The sequence below is a fragment of the Podarcis bocagei genome (genome assembly GCF_964188305.1).
Source record: "Podarcis bocagei genome assembly, chromosome: 7".
Taxonomy (NCBI): Eukaryota; Metazoa; Chordata; class Lepidosauria; order Squamata; family Lacertidae; genus Podarcis; species Podarcis bocagei.
In genome coordinates, this window is record NC_138132.1 from 3782346 (window position 1) to 3810116 (window position 27771).

The following is a 27771-nucleotide window of genomic DNA, read 5'->3' on the forward strand; positions in this document are numbered from 1 at the left end:
GGGGGGGAGACTTCTCAAAACCCCCCCCAATCCATTTTTTTGCCTTTTCTCAAACGGGCTCCCTGTGCGTGGGGGAGATCTCTGTCGAGGGGGTGCCCCCACCCCATGCATACCCACCCCAGAGGGATAAGCAGCTCCTTAGACGGCGGTTGGAACAGCTCGGCCGATGGAGCCCGAGGCTTTTAATCCCAAGGTCTTGGGTTCGAGTTCTGCTTGGAGCAAAAGATTCGCGCGTCGCAGCCTGGGGTTGGGCTGGATGACCCTTGCGGTCCCTTTCCAGTTCCGCCGTTCTTCTAGGGCTCTCCGCGGAGGCTCCGGCGACGAGAGGGTTACGGCTGCTCCCCCCCCCCCCCGCCCCCGTTCCCCGCCCCGGGAGAGAGGGAAGGAGGGCGGGCGGCTGGCTCCGGGGAAAGGAGCCGCCGGGCAGCCGCTGCTCAGTCGGGGCGAGCCGGGCGAGCGCAGCTGAGCCGGCGCGCCCTGCTCGTCTTTGCGCCCCCGAGCCAAGCGCACCTGCCCGGAGGGAGACCCCGATGGGAGCCCGGCACGATGCCCCGACGGCGGCGGCATGAGCAGGCGGCAGCGGCGGACAGAAGCCCCCTCGGGAGCCCCGGAGAGACCACCCGCCTCCTCTCCATCGACCGGCCGGGACGGAGGTGAGCAGCAGCGCATCGGGGCGCATTGCGCGTTTGGGAAAGGAGAGCCGTGGAGACGTGGGTGGGGGGACCCCCGTTCTCTTGGGCTGGGGCTCCTCTTCCTGCGCCACGGCGCGAGAGAACACGTCCCCTGAGCACGTGCAGAGTGTTTTTCCCTTCTCTTTCTGGGCAGCCGCTTTTGCGCATGGTGATGGTTAAGTTTTCCTCTTAGAGATTGAATTATACGATTGCAATTAATTGCACCTATTAGTCACTTTTTAATAGACGGAAATATCTCAGGGGGTTGGAGCGGTCCCTTGACAATTCCGAGCGACTTGCAACAGTAATAGACACATACATTAAAATGGGTTAAATTAAATTAACTAAATTTACCGGTTGCTTTTTTTTTTTTTTTTTACAAAAACAACTGAGTGCAGCTTAGGATAAAACGCACATGTACATTAGAGTGGGCTATCCCCATTTATCTTCAGAACAACCCTGCCAGGTAGATGAGGCTGTGGACAGAACCTCACCCCCCCCCCAAATAAACCCCAGTAAGCATCATAGCTGAGTACAGATTCGCACTCGGGTCTTTGCCCTCAGGGTAGCAAATAATAATGGGCTCCCTACCCAAATCTGTCACACCACGCCTGACATTCGGCAGACTCAGGAAAGCAGGCTGGCTTTTAAAAATTCTTTTGCCTTGGCAAACTTTACTCCTTTAGAGTCTGTGCCAGGTTGAGCCAGACAAATGGGTAGTCCAGTCCATGGTTAATTTATAAAAGGAAAGGTTCTGGGGTTCTAAGCCCTGCTTAGAAATTAAGCCCTTCGCCCTGGATGATCTAGTCCACACACTTAACTGTTCAATAAATTTTACAAACCGCCTGATAATCAGCAAATCTCTCAGCTGTGTACATAAAACAGTGAAATAACCACGCAGATAGAAATCAGCCGAATTCAAAAACAAGTTATGTATGACTAAATTACACGTCCGGACAGACTGGCTTGCTGAAATATATATATTTAGCAGGCGTCTAAAAGTATATAAAAGCACCTGACGAATGTTCCTAGCGAAAATACATAACGTGCAGGGCTGTTTGCTTAGTGAGGAATGTACTCTGCACGTCCCCAGGGGCCTTTGAATGCTCCAGATCTGACTCCTGGGGCTGAAAAAAGATTCTGGAATTAAGGCCAGGCTCAAATGAAGCTCCATATCGGTCCAACTGGGAAAGTATCATAGAACTGTAGAGTTATAGAAAAGGGACCCTAGGGTCATCTAGTCCAACCCCCTAAAATGCAGGGACCTCAGTCAATCGTAGATACCCAAAAGGAACAGTGGAGTTGCAACCTTTAAGTAGGACCAACGGAAGTGGAGACCAAGCTTTCAAACACCCCAGAACTCCTCTTCAGGTTGGGTGTTAAGAAGAAGGGGCAAACAGGCAGGAGAATTGCAGAGCCCAAAGGGACCCCCAAAGCTTATCTAGCTCATAGAATCCTAGAGTTGGAAGAGACCACAAGGGCCATCGAGTCCAACCCCCTGCCAAGCAGGAAACACCATCAGAGCACTCCTGACATATGGTTGTCAAGCCTCTGCTTAAAGACCTCCAAAGTAGGAGACTCCACCACACTCCTTGGCAGCAAATTCCACTGTCAAACAGCTCTTACTGTCAGGAAGTTCTTCCTAATGTTTAGGTGGAATCTTCTTTCTTGTAGTTTGGATCCATTGCTCCGTGTCCGCTTCTCTGGAGCAGCAGAAAACAACCTTTCTCCCTCCTCTAGGTGACATCCTTTTATATATTTGAACATGGCTATCATATCACCCCTTAACCTCCTCTTCTCCAGGCTAAACATGCCCAGCTCCCTTAGCCGTTCCTCATAAGGCATCGTTTCCAGGCCTTTGACCATTTTGGTTGCCCTCCTCTGGACACGTTCCAGTTTGTCAGTGTCCTTCTTGAATTGTGGTGCCCAGAACTGGACACAGTACTCCAGGTACTCAGCCCGCTTCAGTGCGGAAATCGCAGCGGTGATTCTCTTTGCGCCCTGATTAGGGGCCTCAAAGATTGCACTGGGTCTCCCCCCCACACATGAATGTCAGCCCCTCTTCTGATCGCTGGTGACCCAGAAGTAATTTTAGGTAAAGGTAAAGGGACCCCTGACCATTAGGTCCAGTCGTGGCCGACTCTGGAGTTGCGGTGCTCATCTTGCTTTACTGGCCGAGGGAGCCGGCGTACAGCTTCCGGGTCATGTAGCCAGCATGACTTAGCCACTTCTGGCAAACCAGAGCAGCGCATGGAAACGCCGTTTACCTTCCTGCTGGAGCGGTCCCTATTTATCTACTTGCACTTTGATGTGCTTTCGAACTGCTAGGTTGGCAGGAGCAGGGACCGACAATGGGAGCTCACCCCGTCGCAGGGATTCGAACCGCCAACCTTCTGACTGGCAAGTCCTAGGCTCTGTGGTTTAACCCACAGTGCCACCCGCAGCCCTTTTAGACATGGCCTAATGTCTCCAGGATGGCAGAGGGAACTGCTGCCTGTCTCTCCCAGTTCCCTGGACCTTCTGCCCCCTTAGCCACTGAGGTCAGTTATGGACCCCCAAAAGGAGACTTCTAAAACCTTGAGAGCCACTGGCAGCCTTTAAAGTCAAGACTGTGCTATGTTCTGGTTACGGACTGGCATTTCCCCATGTGGGTGGTATTCTGCAACATCTATAGCTCCATTTCTGCAGCACGGGACTCTGAATCTCAGGGCCCTGGGTGAAATATTCCTCCATTCCAGGGGGCTGGATGAGATGACCCTCGTGCTCCTGCCCACGAGGCTATGCCATTGACGTAATAATCGTGTGTCAGGATTTATACGAGACCATCCACACGTCATGCCATTTCATTAGTTGTTTTGGGACTTTTCCCGTGTGGATCTGGACAGCCAAGCCTCACGAGGAACAGTTGAGAAGCAATATGCTAGATTAAATGTAAAGTTTTCGTTGTGTTTAGAATAGATTTATGAAAGATTTAGAAAACATATTGATTAGAATATTTGTGTGAGATTGCATGGGGAAAATACGGAATAACAGATGCAATCTTGCTTAAAATGTATATAGGAAGTGCAGTGTAAGCAACGGAAGTCAATCAACGAAATTTTATTATTATTTTCATATTGAGATATTTATAGAATAAATTTGGAAGAAATTCTTCCAACTTTTCTTCTTCTTTTTCTCTTTTGTTTTTTTATCTATGTTTGCTTATCTGAAATATATACGTATGTATTTGCAATATTTTGCTTAGATTTTGTAACAATTATGTTAAGTAAATTAAATAACTAAATAAAGGGGGGGGGAGAGAAGTAATATGCTAGCCACCTTTAAATCTTTGAAGGGCTGTCCCATGGATGTTGGAGCAAGCTTGTTTTTCTGCTGCCCCAGAGGGTGGGACCCACGGATTCAAATTGCTAGAAGGGAGATTCCAGCCAAATACCAGGAATGCTATTCCAACCAAATATTAAGAAGAACTCTCTGAGGGCTAAGAGCTGTTTTAACCATGGAACAGACAACCTAGGAATGTGGCAGACTCTCCTCGTTGTAGGGTCTTAATTAAGCCGTTGGAGATTCTTTTGCATTGCAGGGGGCTGGATATGACCCATCTCTACAATTCTATGATTGCCATCTGGAGAGGCAATCTTGTACTACAGCGCAACAAAAGCAGGACACCCCCCCCCCACACCCCAGGAATAATAAAATCATCACCACCACCACCACCATCATCATCGCCATCATCTGTGGCGTCAAAGGAAGTCAGAATTTCCGCTGGAAGTTCTGGAAACAGAGTGGGATGACTACCCCACAGCTTTTGCAGGCAGAAAAGCTACTGAAAGCAGAATCACGTCTAACCGCCCTGACAGTGTCACGAGTGCAATTCATTGTGAATGCACAATTAAAAAAAAAAAAAAGGATGTCTGGAGGGGCCCTTAGCAGTGTCCTAACTGGGAAAGATGGAGGGCGCAAGGAGAAGGGGACGACAGAGGACGAGATGGTGGGACAGTGTTCTCGAAGCTACCAGCATGAGTTTGACCAAGCTGCGGGAGGCAGTGGAAGACAGGAGGGCCTGGCGTGCTCTGGTCCATGGGGTCACGAAGCGTCGGACACGACTAAGCGACTAAACAACAACTGGATCTGTCCAGGGACGTGGGTGGCGCTGTGGGTTAAACCACAGAGCCTAGGACTTGCCGATCAGAAGGTCGGCGGTTCGAATCCCTGCGACGGGGTGAGCTCCCGTTGCTCGGTCCCTGCTCCTGCCAACCTAGCAGTTCGAAAGCACGTCAAAGTGCAAGTAGATAAATAGGTATCGCTCTTGCGGGAAGGTAAACGGCGTTTCCGTGCACTGCTCTGGTTCGCCAGAAGCAGCTTAGTCATGCTGGCCACATGACCTGGAAGCTGTACGCCGGCTCCCTCGGCCAGTAAAGCGAGATGAGCGCCGCAACCCCAGAGTCGGTCACGACTGGACCTAATGGTCAGGGGTCCCTTTACCTTTACCTGGATCTGGGCAGCCTTTGGGGCTCCTGGACAAGTGTCCCACTGACATCGATACATTTCAGTAGGGATTATGTGGGAGGACTTAGTGGCGGATTGTACCCCGTGTGGGACACTGAGCTGTGCCCCCTTTGACAGAGCTGGTCCCTGATCTGGAGGCTTTCCCCCTCCCTCCCTGAAAACCTCCCCCCCCCCCTTGGCAAGGAACCCTTAAGGAGCAGGCTGTGGGTGTTTGGGGACAAAGAGTTCAGGCGTATCACAAACGATTTCCCGAGATGATAGCTTTTTTTTTATAAGATATTTATTAAAGTTTCAAAAAAAAGTTACAATAATAATAATAATAATAAAAGATAAAAAAAGAAAAAAGAGAAAACAAAATACAAAAAAGTAAAAACAATTAAAAACAAATCAATCTTTCCATATCTTGTCTTTCATTCACTTGTTTCCCTGACCTCCTCGCACCTCCCCTTTTTGTATTCCAGTTCAGTAAGTTAATTCAACAAATCCTTTCCCTCTTTGTTTTTATCTTAGTCCTTTGTCTTAATATGTATTAACTGTATATTCTCATCTGTTAGCAGTCCATTTTTACATACTCCTTGTAACATTGCTACTAAAAACCCCTTAGCCTCATTCCGACATCATTCTAACATTCATTAATTTTACAGTATTTCTGTAAATAGTCTTTAAATTTCTTCCAATCTTCTTCCACTGACTCTTCTCCCTGGTCTCGGATTCTGCCAGTCACTTCCGCCAGTTCCATGTAGTCAATCACCTTCATCTGCCATTCTTCCAGAGTGTGTAGATCTTGTGTCTTCCAGTACTTTGCAATAAGTATTCTTGCTGCTGTTGTTGCATACATAAAAAAGTTCTGTCCTTCTTTGGCACCAATTGGCCGACTATGCCCAGGAGAAAGGCCTCTGGTTTCTTCAGGAAGGTATACAGTATTTGAATACCTTTTTCATTTCATTATAGATCATCTCCCAGAAAGCCTTAATCCTTGGGCACGTCCACCAAAGGTGAAAGAATGTACCTTCAGTTTCTTTACATTTCCAACATTTATTATCGGGCAAATGATAGATTTTTGCAAGCTTGACTGGTGTCATGTACCACCTGTATATCATTTTCATAATATTCTCTCTTAAGGCATTACATGCCGTGAACTTCATACCTGTGGTCCATAACTGTTCCCAGTCAGCCATCATAATGTTATGTCCAACATCTTGTGCCCATTTAATCATAACAGATTTCACTGTTTCATCTTGAGTATTCCATTTCAACAGCAAGTTATACATTCTTGACAAATTCTTAACTTTAGGATCTAACCGTTCTGTTTCCAGTTTTGATTTTTCCACCTGGAAGCCAATTTTCTTGTCCAAATTGTATGCCTCCATTATTTGATAATAATGAAGCCAATCTCGCACTTTATTTTTTAGTTTTTCAAAGCTCTGCAATTTCAATTTATCTCCCTCTTGTTCCAGAATTTCCCAATATTTCGGCCATTTGGCCTCCATATTGAGCTTTTTCTGAGCCTTCGCTTCCATCGGTGACAACCACCTTGGGGTTTTATTTTCAAGTTGGTCCTTATATCTTGTCCAGACATTAAACAATGCTTTCCTGACAATATGGTTTTTAAATGCTTCATGTGCTTTGACCTTATCATACCACAAATATGCATGCCACCCAAATACATTGTTAAAACCTTCTAAATCCAAAATGTCTGTGTTTTCAAGAAGCAGCCATTCTCTCAGCCAGCAAAATGCGGCTGATTCATAGTAAAGTTTAAGGTCTGGCAGGGCAAATCCACCTCTTTCTTTTGCATCCGTTAGTATTTTGAATTTTATTCTAGGCTTCTTGCCCTGCCAGACAAATCTGGAAATAGCTCTCTGCCACTTCTTGAAACAGTCCATTTTGTCCAAAATTTGCAGTGTTTGAAACAAAAACAACATTCTTGGCAATACATTCATCTTTATCGCAGCGATACGGCCTAGCAGTGAAAGCTTCAAATTTGACCATATTTCTAAGTCTTTTTTCACTTCAGTCCAACATTTTTCATAGTTATCCTTAAATAAATTCACATTTTTAGCAGTCATGTTAACCCCTAAATATTTCACTTTCTTAACCAGTGTTAATCCTGTCTCCTTCTGAAACCTCTCTCTCTTAATCGCTGTTAGATTTTTCTCTAAAACCTTAGTTTTTAACTTATTCAACTTAAATCCTGCAACCTGACCAAATTCTTGAATCAGTTCTATTACTATTTTAGTACTAGATTCTGGCTCCTGTAATGTCAATACTAAGTCATCTGCGAATGCTTTCAATTTATACTGTTTAGCTCCGACTTGTATACCCTTAACCAATTGGTCCCTTCTAATCATATTTAAAAGAACCTCCAGGACCGAAATAAAAAGCAATAGGGAAATTGGGCAACCTTGTCGTGTCCCTTTCTCTATCTTAAATTCCTCCATCACCACATTGTTAACAATTAGTTTGGCCTTTTGTTCAGAATATATTGCACTTATACCATTTCCAAAACCTTGACCAACCCCCATCCCCTGTAGGTTCTTCTTCATGAAACCCCAGGAAATGTTGTCAAAAGCTTTCTCTGCGTCCACAAATATCAAAACTGCCTTGGTATTAATGTTCACTTGTAATTTCTCCAAAATGTTAATTATGTTTCTCGTATTATCAGACAAGTGTCTGCCCAGGAGAGAGCCTGCTTGATCTTTATGTATCTCTTCCACTAATACTTTTTTTTAATCTTTTAGCCAAAATATCTGCAAAAATTTTATAATCCACATTAAGCAGAGATATGGGGTGGTAATTCTTAAGCTGTGTCTTCTCAGACTCAATTTTCGGTATAAGTGTAATGTACGCCTCCTTCCACGACTCTGGTGCTTTTTTCCCTTCCAAAATTTCATTACAGACTTCCTTTAGTGGTTGTATTATCCAACTTTTCAGAGATCTATAGTATCTTGAAGTTAAGCCATCCGGTCCTGGAGATTTACCCAATTGCATATTCTGGATGGCACCTTCTACCTCCTGTTCAGTTATTTTATAATTCAACATTAGCTTGTTTTCTTGAGAGATTTTTTTGTAGTCCATTTATTTTCAAAAATCGATCTATGTCAATTTCTTTCTGTGGCCCTTGTGCATATAGTTGTTTAAAGTACCTCTGGAAACAATTTCTAATCTCCACTGGGTTCTGTAACCGAGATGATAGAATCATAGAATCATAGAATCATAGAATCATAGAATCATAGAATCATAGAATCATAGAATCATAGAATCATAGAGTTGGAAGAGACCACAAGGGCCATCGAGTCCAACCCCCTGCCAAGCAGGAAACACCATCAGAGCACTCCTGACATATGGTTGTCAAGCCTCTGCTTAAAGACCTCCAAAGTAGGAGACTCCACCACACTCCTTGGCAGCAAATTCCACTGTCAAACAGCTCTTACTGTCAGGAAGTTCTTCCTAATGTTTAGGTGGAATCTTCTTTCTTGTAGTTTGGATCCATTGCTCCGTGTCCGCTTCTCTGGAGCAGCAGAAAACAACCTTTCTCCCTCCTCTATGTGACATCCTTTTATATATTTGAACATGGCTATCATATCACCCCTTAACCTCCTCTTCTCCAGGCTAAACATGTCCAGCTCCCTTAGCCGTTCCTCATAAGGCATCGTTTCCAGGCCTTTGACCATTTTGGTTGCCCTCCTCTGGACACATTCCAGTTTGTCAGTGTCCTTCTTGAACTCTGGTGCCCAGAACTGGACACAGTACTCCAGGTGAGGTCTGACCAGAGCAGAATACAGTGGCACTATTACTTCCCTTGATCTAGATGCTATACTCCTATTGATGCAGCCCAGAATTGCATTGGCTTTTTTAGCTGCCGTGTCACACTGTTGGCTCATGTCAACATGAGCCAATAGCTTTTAACAGTGCCAGCATCTTCTTCAAACACCGTCACACCGCCTCCCCCTGGTCGGTGGAGGCTGTTAAGGGAGGATACAGCAGGCGATGCGGGAAAGACGCATGCAAAACCGGGCTGGAAGGATGGACAAATCACTGTGATCTCTGGTGTCAACCCGCTTCCTTCATCCCTCGGCCAGTGAGCACAGAAAGATTCTTCTGCGTCCAGCCTGCACTGTTGACAGCAGCATTCTACCTGATGGGAGATGCTCAGAACATGTGCAGGGCACCAGGTTCATAGGATTGTAGAGTTGGAAGGGACCCCTGGGGTCATCTAGTCCAACCCGCTGCAGTGCAGGGATCTCAGCTAAAGCATCCATGGCAGATGGCCACCCAACCTCTGCTTAAAAACCTCAAATGAAGGAGAATCGACCACTTCCCAAGGGAGATTGTTCCACTATCAAACAGCCCTTGCTGTCAGAAAGTTTTTCCTAATGTTTAGTCCAACTCTGCACTAAGTCAATGCAGCATTGAAAGTGGAGCCTCCTCACAGCAATTTCTCTCTCTCTTTTTTAGTATTTCTAGCACACAAAGAATGAAGATTCCTCCTCTCTCCCCAGCTACGCGGGGGCCCTCCCCGGATCCTATTTATATTTTCATTTTTGCCGCCCGTCGGCACCAGCTAACAAAATTGCGACGATAAAAAACGAGTTTAAGGCGGTAATTGCATCAGCGCAAATGCAATTTCTGAAGCCTACGGAACACATGGAGGCGGCAGCCGGGGCATAAATGAGCAACCTGGTTAAAACTGCCTCTCCCCCTTCCCTAAATGCTTCTGCTTGCTTTGGGAAAATGTGGCGCTAGGAGGGTCTTAATCTGCCTGGCTTAATGGCTCTGGGGGAGAGAGAGAGAGGGATGAAGGGAGAACATGACTTAAAAGACAGGCCTGGATAGTTCCTCATGACCAGCCTAACTTCAAAGGGGGGAAAAGGAAACAGGTCTCCCCTTAGGACAGCCTGGCCCTGGGGCTGCACTGTTTATCTGAATCATAGATACCTTATAGTCTTTCCTGTTTTCTGAATGCAGGCAATTCAAAACGAAATCAGAGAAATACCTTCTCCTAATATCATAGAGCCACAAAATTTTAGAGTGGGAAGGGACACCCGAGGGTCATCCAGTCTGACCCCCGGAAATGCAGGAGCCTCAACTGAAGCATCCCTGACCAATGGTCATTCAACCTGTTTAAAAACCTCCAAGGTCCACCACCTTCAGAGGGAGCCCATTCCAATGTCAAACAGCTCTTCCTGGCCAAAAAGGTATTTCTAATGTTTCATTGGAATCTCCTTCCTTGCAACTTGAAGCCACGGGTTCGAGTCCTACCCTCCAGAGCAGGAGAAAACAAGCTGGCTCCCTCTTCCATGAGACAGCCCTTTAGATATTTGAAGATGGCTGTCCTGTCAGCTCTCAGTCTTCCCTTCTGCAGGCTACACATACCCAACTCCTTCAACCGTTCCTCATAAGGCTCCTCTGCACACCTTCCAGCTTGTCAGTATCCATCTTAAACTGTGGCACCCAGAACGGGACACAGTGCTCCAGGGGTGGCCTGATCAAAGCAGAATGTTGTTGTTGTTGTTGTTTAGTCGTGTCCGACTCTTTGTGACCCCCTGGACCAGAGCACGCCAGGCACTCCTGTCTTCCACTGCCTCCTGCAGTTTGGTCAAACTCATGCTGGTAGCTTCAAGAACACTGTCCCACCATCTTGTCCTCTGTCGTCCCCTTCTCCTTAGGCCCTCCATCTTTCCCAACATCAGGGTCTTTTCCAGGGAGTCTTCTCTTCTCCTGAGGTGGCCAAAGTCTTGGAGCCTCAGCTTCAGGATCTGTCCTTCCAGTGAGCACCCAGGGCTGATTTCCTTCAGAATCTTTGGTCTTCTTGCAGTCCATGGGACTCTCAAGAGTCTCCTCCAGCACCAGAATTCAAAAGCATCCATTCTTCGGCGATCAGCCTTCTTTATGGTCCAGCTCTCACTTCCATACATCGCTACAAATGTAGAATAGAGTGGGACTATTATTGGGCAGGTGGGGCTCGTCCACCTGGGAAGGTAGCCCTTCCAGGAGAAGGAAAACTCTCGATCCTAAACCTTCTTTAGGAGAAGAAAAGACTTGGGAGCAAAGCCTACACAAATCTCTAAGGCAGTTGGATGACGCCTTGTACGCCTCCGGCCAGCAACTCCTCCTGCCAAGCCGGTGCCAAATGTCTTCCTCTGCTTTCCGTTGGACCACATCCGTGAGGGGGTCTTGTCAACTTGGCAGCCCAGGAGCTCCAGACACAGTCGCTGCGGAGGTCACTTTGGTGATGCTAGCACAGCAAAAACAATGCAGTTATGAGTTACCGGTCTCTGCAGCTACAGCAAGCGCTGTGATTCTCCAGCAGTTTGATTTGGCCCGCAGAAGCACACGCCATTGTCTCTGCAGACCGATGGATGCCCACAAAATTACCAATCCTCCATTCATTCATTTACTGTGTTTTACACTGCCAGTGCATTTTAAAGATATTTATGCTGGTGACCATCGCTGCCTCTCCTGGGAGCAAATCCCAGAGCTTCAGCTGTACAGTGGTGCCCCGCAAGACGAATGCCTCGCAAGATGGAAAACTCGCTAGATGAAAGAGTTTTCTGTTTTGTAGGTGCTTCGCAAAACGAATCTCCTATGGGCTTGCTTCGCAAGACGAAAATGTCTTGCGAGTTCCTGCGGGTTTTTCCCCTCCCCCCTTTTTCTAAGCTGCTAAGCCGCTTATCAGCTGATCCGATAAGCCGCTAAAAGCCGCTAAAAGGCGCTAATAGCGCTAATCCGCTAATCTGTCAATGGGCTTGCTTCGCAAGACGAAAAAACCTCTAGACGAAGAGAATCACAGAACGGATTCTTTTTGTCTTGCGAGGCACCACTGTACTGGATAAGGCCCCACTGGGTTCTAGTATTATGGAAGGGATAATGTTTCTCTACAACATGCATAATTTAGCACACCTCTGTGAGGTCTCTCTCTCTGCCCCCCACCCCATTTATCTAGCCTTTTGGCTAGATAAAACATTTTAAAAAGCAACCCCAAATGTTGTAACCTTTCCTCTTCGGAGAACTGCTCCACCCCTTGATCATTCCGATTGTGTTTCTTCTGCAAACAGAGATGCCTGCAGCTGATAAAATGCACTTTTGATCAAAGTCACGCACCGGATCCTTCAAGGAGGGGGTGACCCTCCCCAGAACGAATTGCCTGCCCCGCTGTTAACACCTCCATCCTGTCTGGGTCGGACTTCCTGGGTGTCTCCATGGGTGCTTTTGGCATATGAGCAGGGGTCCCTTCATGCCTTAACCTCTCGGGGGCTCCAGGGCTGATGTCTCTGCCAGGCCACGTAGTTGAGGATTCCCAGCAGCGACTCAACTTCTCGGAAAGAACAAGTTTCTAGGCCTCATGATCAGAGGTCGGTTTCTAGAAGAGGACATGCCACAATACCCCTCCAGGCACCAACAACTGAAGGAGGACACTCACAAACATGCAAAGAGGGCAACGCCGTTTAGCTGCGATCCCTGCATTGCAGGGGGTTGGAATGGATGACCCTCAGGGGTCCCTTTCAAACCTGCAGTTCTGTGATCATAGACAGTGAGCAGCTAGGAGAGACCCAAGTCCTGGGAGAGGGAAACAGCCAGACATGATGGATCCCTGTTTTGCCAGCTGGAGAAGCGGAGACAGATAGGAGAGGCAGTCTGGCAGCCAAGTCCTTCTTCATGCCATGCTCAGTTGACCTATGGAACTCTCTGCCACTGGAGGCACTGATGGCTACCAATGTGGATGGTTTTAAAAGAGGATTAGAGAGATTCATGGAGGAAGAGATCTGATCTCCCAGTATCCAAAGGGCTGCCACATACAAGTGATGGAGAAGATTTGGAGCCAATTGATCCATATTACACAAAAAAAGGGGGGGGATTTAGATTAAACACTGGGATGAACTTCCTGGCAGTACGGGCTGTTCTACAGTGGCAGAGGCTGGAAGGTTTTTCAGCCCACAGCCCACTGTGATAAGAATTTTAAGGTCTTAGATATATATTAAATGTTCATAAATATACCAACCAAGCACGTACATAGATCAGCACAGGAAGACCAACCTGAAACCTTTTTTTTGGCTCCCAAACTGTAGGAGGAACCCCCCACCCCCTTTATTAAGCATAGTTAAAACAGCCATAGATTTGATTTAAAGGGAATACAAAAGTGAACAATTTTTTCCTGAATTTGCAGAGGAATAGTAAGCCTAATTTAGATTATTATTTTTTTTAATAACTACACATAGGAAAGTGAGATGCAGGGTACCTTAGGAAAGATTGTTCCTCCCTCTTTGCAGCTTCCTTTAAAGGAAGCTTACTCGGGAGTAAATTTACCTGGCACAGAAGTAAGAAGGGGAAAAAACCTGAAAGATACAGAATGAAAGAAGGGGGGGGGCATTTTCTAAGAAAAGAGGCCAGGAAGTCTTATAGAGACTGATATCAGGACTGGACTCAGATAGACAATTTCCGGTAACAAACTGACCAAATGTTTTCTCTGCAAGGTCAAAGGAAAATGGAAAAGCCTCCCCATTGTCTTTTCCTTCACAAGTCCTGTCTTAAGGGTATGTCTGTGTATGAATAGGGTGAGCCAGACTACCAGGAAAGGCAATCAGATAAGCTATTATCAGATAACTTGGAAGACAGGAAAAACAACAACACTCAAATTTCTGTTGTAGACCACCTTTTCTGTGATGTAGGTATGATGTTTCTGGGGGGGGGGTGGTCTTAGGTTACACCCCTTCTGTGATGTATGTATGATGTGTCTGGGGGGTGGTCTTGAGCTCCAGGGCAGGAAATTTAAAATGTCTATATAAGAGCAGGCACACCTTTGTTCTGGGTCCTCCTCCTTTCCGGCATGTGAGGGGAGCACCCTGTTGCAACAGATCAATAAAGATCAAGCTTACTAGCTGCTTTGCTTCTCAATATTCTCTGCTTGGCCTCTGTTATTTTCTCCTACCAATAGGGAACCTATGTAAGGACTCTATATGGGCTCCTGGATACCCCATAAGGGAAAAAGGGCAGATTTTGTTTACAACACCACCTGTCAGGGATGCTGGAGCAGGGGGTTGGACTGGAGGACCTTTGAGGGTCCCCTCTCCAACTCTGATGATTCTATAAGCCTAGCTGGAAAGCCACCGCCTCTTACTTGGGACCCCGGAAGATGATTCAGGTCTTTCTCTCTCTCTCGTTATTTCACATGTTTCGAGTCTGACTCCTGGTACTGTAAAGACCATCAAACCCCAAAATTATAATTACTTATTAAAACATTTTCTGTTGCATTTTGGCATTTGGGGACGGGAGGCACGGATTGTGGCACACATCTCCAGCTCAAGACCTTGGAAGGGGCAAGTACAAGTAACTTGTGGCCACTGAGCAGCGGCAAGCAGAATCACAACAACAACAACAATAATAATAATTTATTATTTATACCCTGCCCATCTGGCTGGGTTTCCCCAGACACTCTGGGCAGCTTCCAACAAAGTATTAAAATACAGTGGTCTGTTAAACATCAAAAGCTTCCCTAAAGAGGGCTGCCTTCACATGTCTTCTAAAAATCTGGTAGTTGTTTTTCTTTTTGACATCTGGTGGGAGGGCATTCCACAGGGCGGGCGCCACTACCGAGAAGGCCCTCTGCCTGGTTCCCTGTAACCTCACTTCTTGTAATGAGGGAACAGCCAGAAGGCCCTTGGAGCTGGATCTCAGTGTCCAGGCAGAACAATGGGGGTGGAGACGCTCCTTCAGGTATCCTGAGCCTTTGAGGCCATTTAGGGCTTTAAAGGTCAGCACCAACACTTTGAATTGTGCTCGGAAATGTAATCTCAAACAGTGGCTGGCCTTGGGTGGAGGTGTGGTTGGGCCAGGCATAGGAATATGCCTCCCCACCCCGGTTAAAGGGATCTCAGAAAGCTGGTGGTGAAGTTTTCTTGGTCCCTGGAGAATCTGCTGCCAGTCAGAGCGGCAGAGAGTCCCAGGAGAGAGAGGCAAACCTTCTGATCTGCCACAAGGCAGCTTTTGTATTTCTCCCGAGCGAAAGGATGCCTGAGATGGCGTCTCCATCTGTTGAGGCTGAAATATCCGCACGAATCGGCAGCTGTTGCAGTAGCAGGAGATGAGGGCAAGCGCTGCCGGTTGATCTGAATCTCTTTGGGTTTGTGGTCTAGAGAAGGGAACAAGGTTTGAGATTGTGACGCTGGTGGGGGTTTAGCGGAGGAGGAAGCGAATCAGCCTGCCTGACTTTGCCAACCTGGGGCCCAAAACAACTGCAGGTTGGCAGAGGATGCAGACCTGGGCAGTGCCTCTGAGCATATTAAGAGTGCGGGGCTTCCTACGAGCTCCCTATCGAGGTGGTGTGGCCATCAAAAAGGGCTGGTGCAATTCCAGACTGCATCAACGAAGGTCTAGCATCCAGGTCAAAGGAAATAATAGCCCTGCTCTATTCTGCCTGAGTCAGTATCCTCCTGGAATCCTGTGTCCAGTTCTGGCCATGCCAGTTTAAGGAGACTGAAAAACTGGAAGGAAGGTGTGCAGAGAAGGGCAACCAAGGTAGTAATAATAATAATAATAATAATAATATAATAATAATAATAATAATAATAATTTATTTATACCCTGCCCATCTGGCTAAGTTTCCCCAGCCACTCTGGGGGGCTCCCAATCGAGTGTTAAAAACAAAACAGCATTAAATATTAAAAACTTCCCTAAACTGGGCTGCCTTCAGATGTCTTTTAAAGATGAGATAGCTGCTTATTTCCTTGACATCTGATGGGAGGGCATTCCACAGGGTGGGTGCCACTACCGAGAAGGCCCTCTGTCTGGTTCCCTGTAACCTCACTTCTCGCAGTGAGGGAACCGCCAGAAGGCCCTTGGAGCTGGACCTCAGTGTCCGGGCTGAACGATGGGGGTGGAGACGCTCCTTTAGGTATACTGGGCCTTTGAGGCCGTTTAGGGCTTTAAATGTCAACACCAGCACTTTGAATTGTGCTTGGAAACGTACTGGGAGCCAATGTAGGTCTTTCAAGACCGGTGTTATGTGGTCTCGGCGGCCACTCCCAGTCACCAGTCTAGCTGCCGCATTCTGAATTAATTGCAGTTTCCGGGTCACCTTCAAAGGTAGCCCCATGTAGAGCGCATTGCAGTAGTCCAAGCGGGAGATAACTAGATGATCGAGAGTCGAGAGACCAAGCCTTGTGAGGAACGGTCGAAGGAGCTGGGGACATTTAGCCTGGAGAGCAGAAGACTGAGAGGAGACATGATAGCCATCTTCAAATATCTGAAAGGCTGTCACAGAAGATGGAACAAGCTTGTTTTCTGCTGCTCCAGAGTGCAAGAGACCAAACCAATAGAACCAATAGCTTCAAGTTACAAGAAAGAAGATTCTAACTAAATATCAGGAATAACTTTCTGTGGGTAAGAGCTGTTGGAGATTGTGGACTCTCCTTGCTTGGAGGTTTCTAAGCAGAGGTTTGATGGACATCTGTCATGGATAATTTAGCTGAGATTCCTGCATTGCAGGGGGTTGGGCTGGATGACCCCCAGGGTCTCAAACTGACAATTACCGTATTTTTCACTCTATAAGACGCACCAGACCACAAGACGCACCTAGTTTTTGGACGAGGAAAACAAGAAAAAACATATTCTGAATTTCAGAAGCCAGAACAGCAAGAGGGACTGCTGTGCAGTGAAAGCAGCAATCCCTCTTGCTGTTCTGGCTTCTGGGAAAGCTGCGCAGCCTGCATTCGCTCCATAAGACGCACATACATTTCCCCTTACTTTTCAGGAGGGAAAAAGTGAGTCTTATAGAGCAAAAAATACAGTATATGATTCTTTGACTCTTGCTGCAACAGACTAGGATGGCTACTGCTCTCGAACTTTTCTTCTTGTCTCCTCTTGTCCCGCAAATCCCAGCTGGGTTTGCTTTTCGTCCCAGTTTGGCGTCTTGGTGCTCTGCACATGCTCAGCAGCACTCTGCCCTTTGCATTTCCTTGAGGGAGGCAGGCAGGCACCGAGAAACAGCCCGGCCATGCCAGATTCCTGCTTGCTCTCCGTGGGAGAAAATGAGGCCCCGGCAACCTGGACACTCCTCAAGCCCAGGCTTGCACCAAACCCTAGACGTGGTTATTTACTCAGACCTCGAGATTAGCTGGGCGGGCGCTTGGCAGACGCACCCAAACCGAACATGCCCAGGTGATGAAAATCCCTGACTTAGGGGCTGGGAGAGAGGCTGGGGAGTGTGGCTCTTGAGGAGAAGCACCCTGCCTGCCTGGGGAAGGCGGCCAAGGTTAATCAATACCACTTAAACCCATTTGCCTATTTCCAAAACCTGGCTGCCTCTTCCCTTTTGAGGCAATGGAAGAAAGCGTGTGTCAGTCAAAGGACTGCTGTCTATACTGTCACAAGCCTGCCTTTGTCTGCCCGTCAAAGGTTTGTCCTAACTCAAAACTTCCTGGTTCCTAACTGGTTGTTGCAAGGCTGATTTAAGAGAAGTCACGTCCTTCCGATTGCTGCACCTCGTTTTGAAAGTGAGCCGGGGGGGGGGGGGTCTTTTAAGAGTCGTTTGCTAGGCAGAAACCCAACAGAGCCCGGTTCATTCTGTACCTTTTAAACTTCTGTCTGTTGAGCAGCTTCTATAGGAACAGGAATAGGAATAGGAATTTATTATTTGTACCCCGCCCATCTGGCTGGGTTTCCCCAGCCACTCTGGGCGGCTTCCATAGAAACCAAAAATACACTAAAATATCACGCATTAAAAACTTCCCTGAACAGGGCTGCCTTCAGATGTCTTCTGAATGTCAGGTAGTTGTTTATCTCTTTGACATCTGATGGGAGGGCGTTCCACGGGGTGGGGGGGCGCCACCACCGAGAAGGCCCTCTGTCTGGTTCCCTGTAGCTTTGCTTCTCGCAATGAGGGAACCACCAGAAGGCCCTCGGCGCTGGACCTCAGCGTCCGGGCAGAACGATGGGGGTGGAGACGCTCCTATAGGAACAGGGACCCTGCAAGGATTTCAAAAACTTGTCTGCATTTAGCGGTTGGTGGAATCGTAGGGTTAGAAGGGACCCTGACATCATCTAGATGCTGCAACGAAGGAATATGCAGCTGTCGCAGATTGAACCTGCAACCTTGGCATCGCCAGCACCAAGCTCTAACCAACTGAGCTATCCAGCGATGATAGTGCTTCTGTTTTCTGAAAGGGCTTCATAGAATCATAGAGTTTTTGAGTTGGAAGGGACCCCAGGGTCCAACCCAGTAATGTAGGAATCCAAGCTAAATAGCATTTTTTTAGGGGGGTGGGATCTTCTAAATTCTGGAGTCCTGACAGTGTCAAGTCACTGCGCTACCAGAACAGGGACACTTCCAACTACCTCAGAAGATGGTGGGATCTCCTACCTTGGAGGTTTTTAAACAAGAGGTTGGATGGCTATCTGCCAGGGATTACCGTATTTTTCGCTCCATAAGACACACTTTTTTCTTCCTAAAACGTAAGGGGAAATGTCTGTGCGTCTTATGGAGTGAATGTGTGGCCCCTGGACAAAAAGCAGATCGTGCTTTTTTTTTTTTTTTGAAAGAGGGAAGTGGGTGTTGAAACAAAGCTGCTGATCGTTTGCCGATCGGGGAGAGAGATAAGGGACGCTAGAGATAAAGGAGGCTGCCTGGGAGGGGAGAGGTAAAGACAGCAAACTTGCAAGGAGAGGAGACAGAAAGACTAAAGCAATAAGGAGAGAAATTAGAAGAAAAGGAGGAGCAAAAAACTGCCCCAGCTAAGGAAAAGACACAAAGGCAAACAAGAGGGAAGGGAGTGTTGAAAGGAAACAGCTGATTGGTGGGATCGGGAGAGAGATAAGGGACTAGCCGAGGCTGCTTGGGAGGGGGGAGGTAAAAGCCCACGGATCCTCAGGATTTTTACATTGGGTCGCCCCAAATTCACCATCAGATCACATAGCATGTCCATGGCTACAGCCGGCACATAAAATTATCACGCACCCACTGTTACGTGGGATCACAATGGCGCAAAAAATGGTTACAAAGAACGGATCCACATGGATCCTCAGGATTTTTGCATTGGGTCACCCCAAATTCACACCAGGTCACATTTCTGTGGCCACAGCATGAACCACAAAAATCATACATCCACTGTTTCGTTCAGAATATGTTTTTTCTTGTTTTCCTCCTCTAAAAAATTGGTGCGTCTTATGGTCAGGTGCGTCTTATGGAGCGAAAAATACGGTATTTAGTTGGGGTTGGAATAGATGGCCTCTGAGGATCCCTTTCAGTTCTAAAATTCTATGACTTCCTTTCGCTTGCCACGGTGGGGAGGGCAAAAGCCGCTTTGGGCAAGAATTCCCACCAACTCCAAAGCCTGGTGGAAAGTTTTGGGTTCCTGTAAACCAAGTGTGCGCACATGACAGCTGGTTTGTGGCCACGTCAGAGGCAGATAGTGCGTTTCTGGGATATAAATAGGCCAGTGGCGGGATAATCAAATTGGGGGTCTGAGCACAGGCTGTTACTGGGAGTCGTGGGGGGGGGGAGTAGCAGAGCATTGCTGGAACAGGGGTGAGGGTAAGAGAGAACCCAGGAAGCAGGCAGGCCATCCTTCTTTGTGACACACAAGCCACGCAGCCTGTGTGTCACCTCCTGCCTCTCTCAGAGCATGCAATTTCCAGAGGGGTAGCTGTATTCCTCTGTCGAAGCAAAAAAACAACAGAGAGTCTTGCGGCGCCTTGAAGACTCACCAGAACATCAGGAGTCCCTCTTTTAAAGCCATCCAAGTTGGGGGCCGTCCCTGCCTCATGTGGGAGGGAGTTCCACAGTTCGTTTAATGAGCTGCGTGAAAGATACCTGCATGGCAGGGGGTTGGAATAGATGACCACTGGGGGTCCCCCTCCAACGACAGTTGACCATTGGTCAGGGGTTCTTTAGCCCTGGTTAACTCTGTGTTATTCTGGGTGGTGTGTGAATGAATGAATTTTATTATTACGGTCACAGACCAGTTCCGGGTAACTTACAATATCAGGAAAATCATAATTGAATTGCAGTTGGGTACAACAGAGACGATTCAGATATAGCGGCAGTTAAAAATATATGCATATTAAATCTTGATCACTAAAATATAACCTAAAATTATCATTTAGAACCTTAATCATTTTGGTAGTACAGCTTGTTCCCTAAATTTTATGGCAGTATAAACATACCGTATTTTTTGCTCTATAAGACTCACTCTTCTCTCCTAAAAAGTAAGGGGAAATGTGTGTGCGTCTTAATGGAGCGAATGCAGGCTGCGCAGCTATCCCAGAAGCCAGAACAGCAAGAGGGATTGCTGCTTTCGCTGCGCAGCAATCCCTCTTGCTGTTCTGGCTTCTGAGATTCAGAATATTTTTTTTCTTGTTTTCCTCCTCCAAAAACTAGGTGCGTCTTGTGGTCTGGTGCGTCTTATAGAGCGAAAAATACGGTAACTGGGTGGTGTGTTCATGGTGGTAACCCTGAACTGTGGTGATCGAAGCTTCCTGTTTTCTGGCGTTTGTTCTATCGCATTTAAACATTTCCCAGATTCTGGAAGTGGGAAGAGAGAACCGATGCCCTGGGGCCGTGGATTTAAAAGCACTGGTGGGGCATGTTCCGTTTTTCCGCACTGAGATGGTGCAGCGATCTGCTTTTCCGCCATGTATGGAGCTGGGGTTTGGGGGAGGTGCTCTGGGAGCTTCAGTCCCCAAGTGCAGTGGTTGGGGGAATTCCACTCCTGCTAGTTTTGGATCACTGCATTAACATGTAGGGATCCGGCAGAGCAAATCCACATCCACGGTCTTTGAGGGAGGACGGGGTGTTTGGGGAGAGGGTGGCACTGTTCTGGCCGTGAGCTGAAGCCCTCTCAACGTGCCCATAGTTCGCTTAATGCGCTCCGTGAAAGATACCTGCATTGCAAGGGGGTTGGACTAGATGACCCATGGGGTCCCTTCCAACTCAACGGTTCCACAGTTCTAAGAAGGAGCCCTGAATCTTCCAACAGTCTGTTTCGTTGGGAGTTCTATTTTACAAAAGTCTATCAGAATTCCCTTCACAGTGTTCACTCTGCTTAATCAGGTGTGTGTGTGTGTGTATCATAGAATATTAGAATTAGAAGGGACCCCAAGGGGCATTTATATGTCTGTACACAGAACTGCCGCGTTTGTCCCTCCTTTCACACCCACACTTATATAGAGGTGGCAACCAAGGAGGACTTTTCATGCATGCGATGAAAACGATGCTATCTGCCATCATTAATCTCCCTCTACGTGGGTGGCGTTGTGGGTTAAACCACAAAGCCTAGGGCTTGCCCATCAGAAGGTTGGTGGTTCGAATCCCTGCGACGGGGTGAGCTCCCGTTGCTCGGTCCCAGCTCCTGCCAACCTAGCAGTTCGAAAGCACGTCAAAGTGCAAGTAGATAGATAGGTACCGCTCCGGCGGGAAGGTAAACTGCGTTTCTGTGCGCTGCTCTGGTTCGCCAGAAGCGGCTTAGTCCTGCTGGCCACATGACCTGGAAGCTGTACGCCGGCTCCCTTGGCCAGTAAAGTGAGATGAACACCGCAACCCCAGAGTCGGCCACGACTGGACCGAATGGTCAGGGGTCCCCTTACCTTTACTGAGGTGCCACAGCTTATTTGCGGATCATGCCTGGGTGTGGCGGCACAGAGGGCAGGGGGCTGAGCGACCTGCATTTCTAACCCCGGAGAGGCAGTTTTTTTAGTCTCTAAACCACCAGGTTAGGACCTGGTTGGGAAGGGGCTGCAAGGCCTATTGCATGGGTAGGCAAACTAAGGTTCAGGGGCCGGATGCGGCCCAATCGCCTTCTCAATCCGGCCCGCGGACAGTCCGGGAATCAGCATGTTTTTACATGAGTAGAATGTCCTTTTATTTAAAATGCATCTCTGGGTTCTTTGTGGGGCACAGGAATTCGTTCATCCCCCCCCCCAAATCTATGTCCCCCCCCCAAGATCTGAGGGACAGTGGGCCGACCCCCTGCTGAAAAAGTTTGCTGACCCCTGGCCTACCTTTTCAGCCCCATCTCCCCCAATCTGGCACCGTCCAGCTCCCATGAGCCAAGCTACAACTCCTGCAGCCTAGCGGGTGTCAAACGTCTTGCCCTGCCAAGAGGGGGGGGGTCTTGTCATCCGGGCAGCCCAGGACCTCCAATCACTCCCCAGGCTTGCGCAACTCAACGGTCTGACTTCACCCCTGGAGGCACACTCCATTGTCTCTCGAGAGAGGTGGATACCAACAGCATCAAAAAATTTCAAGGTGACTACCTTGTTACCAATGACAAACCTAGACAGCATCTTAAAAAGCAGAGACATTACCTTGCCAACAAAGGTCCGTATAGTTCAAGCTCTGGTTTTCCCAGTAGTGATGTATGGAAGTGAGAGCTGGACCATAAAGAAGGCTGATCACTGAAGAATGGATGCTTTTGAATTCTGGTGCTGGAGGAGACTCTTGAGAGTCCCATGGACTGCAAGAAGATCAAACCTCTCCATTCTGAAGGAAATCAGCCCTGAGTGCTCACTGGAAGGACAGATCCTGAAGCTGAGGCTCCAAGACTTTGGCCACCTCAGGAGAAGAGAAGACTCCCTGGAAAAGACCCTGATGTTGGGAAAGATGGAGGGCACAAGGAGAAGGGGACGCCAGAGGACGAGATGGTAGGACAGTGTTCTCGAAGTGACCAGCATAAGTTTGACCAAACTGCAGGAGGCAGTGAATGACAGGAGGGCCTGGCGTGCTCTGGTCCAGGGGGTCACAAAGAGGCGGACACGACTAAACGACTAAACAACAACACCTTGTTACAGGGGTGAAAATGTATGCAAAGTGTCTGGATCTGATTCTATTTTTTTCTTAACCCCCCCCCCTTTCCTGACAAAGGAGCAGTCTTGTTATACCCCTTCATGGCTATGGTACAGGTTTGGGGTTGTGATTTATTAGCTAGTAGGGGCTGTGTTTCTTGCGGCGTTTTTTTCTTCAAGTGAGCCAAGAGTCACTGAGTGCGGCATCTTTATGCCAGGGCTGAACATTTTTGTGACCAGGCAGCTAGCAACTTTCTTTCTTTCCTTCCTTCTAGGGTGGCAGGGAGCATACTGCAGCCGACTCATCAGTTTGGAAGCAGGTGGGCAGCGAGGTCCAGACTGGCTTAATTATATTTGGGCCGGTAATGGGGAGAGAAGCCAATGTCCTTGGGGAGAGGGAGGGGCACAGCTCCCGTTCCCTCGTTTCATGTCCTCCCCCTAGTCCAGGGGTCTGCAACCCGCGGCTCCGGAGCCGCATGTGGCTCTTTTACACCCTTGCCGCGGCTCCGGGGCGGATACTAGCGAGGGGAGGAGGCGCATTGTGCGCCCCGACACTCCCCACTGTGGCAGGCGCTGTACTGGCTGTGACGTCGTATGGGGGCACCATCCCGACGTCACCTTCCCGCCCGCCCGCTACATTGTAAGGGGCATGTACGCTGGTCACTGCATTGAAAGGGGGCATGTACGCTGGTCACTGTTTTGAAGGGGAGTGAAGAACACACACACACAGGTAACTTGTTAATTTAACGTTTATTTCTATGAGGAGGAGTAATTCTGAGGGGTCAAACAAAGAAATAATTAAAAAGTGACAAAAAAGTTATTTTTATAATGACGAGTTTTGCGGCTCCCAGTTTTTTTTTCCTTCGGAAACGGGTCCAAGTGGCTCTTTTTGTCTTAAAGGTTGCAGACCCCTGCCCTAGCCCCACAGAGCTTTCTGCAACACCCCCCCCAGCCTTCTTCTTCTTCTTCTTCTTCCGCAATCCCTCGTAGCTGAGTATGATTGTCTTCCATAACATGGTTTTAACAATGAGTCCGTAAGTGACACTGGAGGCCAGTTCTGAATCCACACATCCTTCCACAGTGGGGACATTGATTTCCGGGCGGGAGTTGATCACGGTGTGGATTTGCCCAGCATGCCTTCCTCTTAGCATTTTTCTCCCTTGTGTCCTGAGTTCGAGTGTCTTCAAAGCCCGTGACACCTTTGGTCAAGGCTGTTCTCCAACTGGAGCGCTCGCAGGCCAGTGTTTCCCAGTTGTCAGTGTTTATACAGTGGTACCTCGGGTTACATATGCTTCAGGTTACAGACTCTGCTAACCCAGAAACAATACCTTGGGTTAAGAACTTTGCTTCAGAATGAGAACAAGTCCTAGGCTCTGCGGTTTAACCCAGTGTTCCCCAACCTTGGGCCTCCAGCTGTTTTTGGACTACAACTCCCATAATCCCTAGCTAGCAAGACCAGTGGTCAGGGATGATGGGAACTGTAGTCCAAAAACAGCTGGAGGCCCACGGTTGGGGAACACTGGTTTAACCCACAGCGCCACCCGTGTCCCTTTAAAGCAACTTACTATCACAGAAATAAGGAGGGCCCTAGGAATATGCACCTCAGGTGCCAAAAGCCGGAATAAAGAGCGTTTCGGGTGGAATCATTACATTATTTTCAAAGCAGCAGCAGTAAGTGGATGATCGTAATTGGGTTTTCACTGCAAAGCACTTTGGGCTCAGATCACCGTGCAGAGGCGGCGGGTAAGTGAACAAAATCAAACCCAGCACGTAACTTGTGAATTCCGGTACAAAACTGAACGCTCTGAGAAACTCAAGAAGAGTTTGTTTAAAAAACAACAAACCAACCCCAACCCCCCCCCCCAGGTTTGTGGCACTCAGTTAGGGCTGGGAAGAAGGCAGCACAGCAATGGATGTCCCAACTTTTCCCTGGGCATCTTTGGACCACGTTGACTCGTCCTGCCCGGTTACTCAGTAATGATGTTCTGCTTCCTTTCACTTGGGCTGCTGCGCATGAGCGCATGGAATGAGCGCATGCCCCTCCTGGCACCCCCAGGCCAATTATTAACACCGTCCGCGCACGCCGGCTGGCGTGATATGCGCTCCTTGTTTTCTGCTTCATTTTGCTTTCCTGACTCTCCCACATTGCGGGCATAAGGAGCATTGGTTTGGGGGTCGAGGAGGAGTCAGGCTCACAAGGACCGAGGAGGAGCCCCTGTTCCCGGATCCGTCCCATGGGGGCTCAGAGAGCCCAGCGGCCTGCTCTCACAGCGGCCTCAAGGAAGACCTCTCACCCCTCCTGCGGTTTCCAGGGGCTTTGGGAAGGTTGTTAAAGATGCAAAGCGCAGGTTTATAAATCCGACGGCCATGCAAAGTGCTTGATTTCCATAGATACCGAGGCACCCATAGAGAAGCAGCCCAGACGGCTCCAGGGGCCTGCTCTCTCTCGTACCCTGCTCCTCCGTTCTGGGTTTGCGCAGCTTGGCTGGCTGCCCCCCCCAAGCCCCCCGCGCATGCCGTTCACCTCATCAGAAATAGGTTACGGAGTCAAGGCCTGCTTTGTACAGACCATGCCTGAACTTTGGTGTCTCCCGAGGGAAGTTTTAGGAAGATAAGGAAGCTGCCTCATACAGAATCAGGCCATTATTGTTGTTGTTAAAGGTAAAGGGACCCCTGACCATTAGGTCCAGTTGTGACCGACTCTGGGGTTGCGGCGCTCATCTCGTTTTCCTGGCCAAGGGAGCCGGCGCACAGCTTCCGGGTCATGTGGCCAGCAGGACTAAGCCGCTTCTGGCGAACCAGAGCAGCGCACGGAAACGCCGTTTACCTTCCCACCGGAGTGGTACCTATTTATCTACTTGCACTTTGACGTGCTTTTGAACTGCTAGGTTGGCAGGAGCTGGGACCGAACAACGGGAGCTCACCCCGTCGCGGGGATTCAAACCTTCTGATCGGCAAGTCCTAGGCTCTGTGGTTTAACCCACAGCACCACCCGCATCCCTGTTGTTGTTGTTACTATTATTTATTGATTTATTAATTTATTTTCTATGCTTCCCTATACCCAAAGGTTTCAGGGCAGTTCACATCAAATATCAAATATATAAAATCAAAACAAAACCAACTACCCAATTAAAAAAAAACCCCAAAAGAGCTAGCATTTTTAAAAAGGGTATAGCAGGGGTAGGCACTCTAAGGCCTCTAAGCCCAATCGCTTTCTAAATCCGGCCTGTGGACGGTCCGGGAAACAACATGGTTTTACATGAGTAGAATGTGTCCTTTTATTTAAAATGCATCTCTGGGTTATTTGTGAGGAATTCGTTTATATATATTTTTCAAAATATAGTCCGGCCCACCACATGGTCTGAGGGTCGGTAGACTGGCCCACGGCTGAAAAAGCTTGCTGACCCCTGGGGTATAGGATGTAGATCAAAACAGACAAAGGCTTGGATTTTGTAGGGCAGGCTCTACCCGGATGAGGCAGCGAAGGCTTACCAGACCTTCTGGAAGGTCTGGTAAGCGAGCTATCAGGAGGAAATGCAAATGCAGACCCCGAAGGTTTCCATGGGGTGTGTGTAGCTGGGAAGGGGAGGGGGTGAAGTTCGAACGCTGACGCAAGAACTCAGCCACCATCTCCTTCCTTGAAATGCTCCCCTCTAGTGAGTCAACTGAAAGACCAGTCCATGGGTAGGCAAACTAAGGCCTGGGGGCTGGATCCGGCCCAATCGCCTTCTAAATATGGCCCACGGACAGTCCAGGAATCAGCATGTTTTTACATGAGTAGAATGTGTCCTTTGATTTCAAATGCATCTCTGGGTTCTTTGTGGGGCATAGGAATTTGTTTTTAGCCAGTAGTGGTTAAGAGCGGTAGACTCGTAATCTGGTGAACCGGGTTCGCTTCCCCGCTCCTCCACATGCAGCTGCTGGGTGACCTTGGGCCAGTCACACTTCTTTGAAGTCTCTCAGCCCCACTCACCTCACAGAGTGTTTGTTGTGGGGGAGGAAGGGAAAGGAGAATGTTAGCCACTTTGAGACTCCTTTGTTGTTGTTTAGTCATTTAGTTGTGTCCGACTTTTCATGACCCCATGGAGCAGAGCACACCAGGCACTCCTGTCTTCCACTGCCTCCTGCAGTTTGGCCAAAATCATGCTGCTAGCTTCGAGAACACTGTCCAGCCATCTTGCCCTCTGGCGTCCCCTTCTCCTTGTGCCCTCCATCTTTCCCAACATCAGGGTCTTTTCCAGGGAGTCTTCTCTTCTCCTGAGGTGGCCAAAGTCTTGGAGCCTCAGCTTTAGGATCTGTCCTTCCAGTGAGCACTCAGGGCTGATTTCCTTGAGAATGAAGAGGTTGGATCTTCTTGCAGTCCATGGGACTCTCAAGAGTCTCCTCCAGCACCAGAATTCAAAAGCATCCATTCTTCGGCAACCAGCCTTCTTGATGGTCCAGCTCTCACTCCTTAGAGTAGTGATAAAGCGGGATATCAAATCCAAACTCTACTTTTCCTTCTTTATCGTCATCATCTTCTAAATATAGTCCAGCCTCCCACGAGGGACAGCGGACTGGCCCCCTGCTGAAAAAGTTTGCTGACCCCTGGTCCAGTCGTTCTTCCGAGACTTGCTTTTAAGCCCCTGTTACTAAACAAAACTTTTAAATTGGAGAGGTTGTTACATTTATAAAGGCTGTTTTAAGGCTAACAGAGGAGAATAGGACCTCCGTCTCCAGCACCTTCGCATAACAGAAAGTTAAATTTGTCAATGAGAGTTTGCCAGATACGGCTTTGGACGTTGCTTCAAAGCTGGAAGAAAGCTCCAACCCTGGATTT

General features: G+C 48.2%; 1 protein-coding gene across 3 annotated transcripts in view; it reads left to right on the top strand.

Moving 5' to 3' along the window:
* The first annotated feature begins 437 nt into the window (after nucleotides 1–437).
* GPR4 (G protein-coupled receptor 4) overlaps nucleotides 438–27771 on the top strand; it is a 38261-nt gene continuing 10927 nt past the window's right edge. For 2 of the 3 annotated variants that reach the window (XM_081200557.1, XM_081200558.1), the window contains exon 1: nucleotides 20846–21222. The gene's annotated coding sequence lies outside the window, so the exon portion shown is untranslated. Of the gene's footprint in view, nucleotides 654–20845; nucleotides 21223–27771 lie in introns of those variants that run through there. The other variant, XM_081200556.1, reaches the window with a different exon arrangement.